Here is a 1315-nt window from a genome sequence, read left to right as displayed (position 1 = left end):
CACCTTGTCCACTAAGCTTGGGCTATTGCTATAGCATTAACCGTCTCGACCCATGGAATGCCTATGGACTATGTCGGACCGTTACCACAATCGAAGGGGAACGGAAACAAATTCATTAATAATATTAGTAACAAAGCAGAAGAAGAAGAAGGGGAGGGGGAAGGAGAACTTTAGGACCCTTGTCACGCGACAAGGGTGCAATACATTACAGGCAATAAATACACAGAAACAACAAAACAAAACTTTAGACAAACAATCACTAATCTACGCCCCTTAAACTACTAACCACATACCCTTCTAATTTAGTGGCGTCACACAGGCGGATAACCATGCCATGGGCAACGCCACCCTACACTAAACAAACCATATCTACTATAAAACCACTAACTCCAGTACTCTAACTAATTTGGAGGCGCTGCAGAGGCGGTTAACCAGACCGTAAGCAGCACCACTCTTCACTACTCTAACTTGGTGTCGCAGTAGAGGCGGAAAGCCGGACCGTAAGCTGCACCACCCTTCGCTAAATCTAAAGTTATACTGCATACATCTAAAAACAAAAGCAAAAAGGAAAGCAACTGGCTGATCACGGCATCCCCTGGTAATGAGGGAACCCCTTCCACCCATGATGCCGCTATCAGCCACAGCCGTGGGTCAGATGACATACCCACCTAAACCTCTATCGCAATGTGTTCCTTCACATTCTTTGCGTGGCGAATCGCTGAGCTGGAACCCAGACCATCATGCAATTGCCCCGTCTACTAGTCTGCGTCGTCTCATTACACATTGCCTACTCCCTGCTGTTCCACCATAACCTCGGAACTATTATTATTATTGTGACGGAGAAATCCTTGGAGCAGAAAGAGGTGAAAGAAGGTGCTGGGTGGAATGGGTCTAACTACTATACCAAAAATTAACTTAAAACTTTAACATAGGTTACATTTCTTTTAGAATCTCAAACTTAACACACTTTTCACTTGGTGAACTAATAAAGTGACAGGTACAAATAGCCATCTTGAAACAATAACTGGAAAACCCCAGATTAGGGAATTTTACAGATCGGGGCTTCAAGCTCTTAGTTTACAAATTCTGAGATACCAGATCCGGTTTACAAAATTTTGCAAACTCTCTTATGTTTAGACAATTTAAGAGCACTTTGCTCCAACAACTTCACAGCCTTCCAGAGAAGCACCTCAATATTGCAGTTGAATTTAGGAAACACGGTAAAAGAGCTTACCTGTTCTCCAACTTTAACTAATCACTTACAGCTCGCTAAGGGCAAACTTACACAACCCCTTACAATATCTGGCCTCTCCAG

This window comes from Anabrus simplex, chromosome 5 (assembly GCF_040414725.1).
Source record: "Anabrus simplex isolate iqAnaSimp1 chromosome 5, ASM4041472v1, whole genome shotgun sequence".
Classification (NCBI taxonomy): Eukaryota; Metazoa; Arthropoda; class Insecta; order Orthoptera; family Tettigoniidae; genus Anabrus; species Anabrus simplex.
This window is presented reverse-complemented; position numbering follows the sequence as displayed.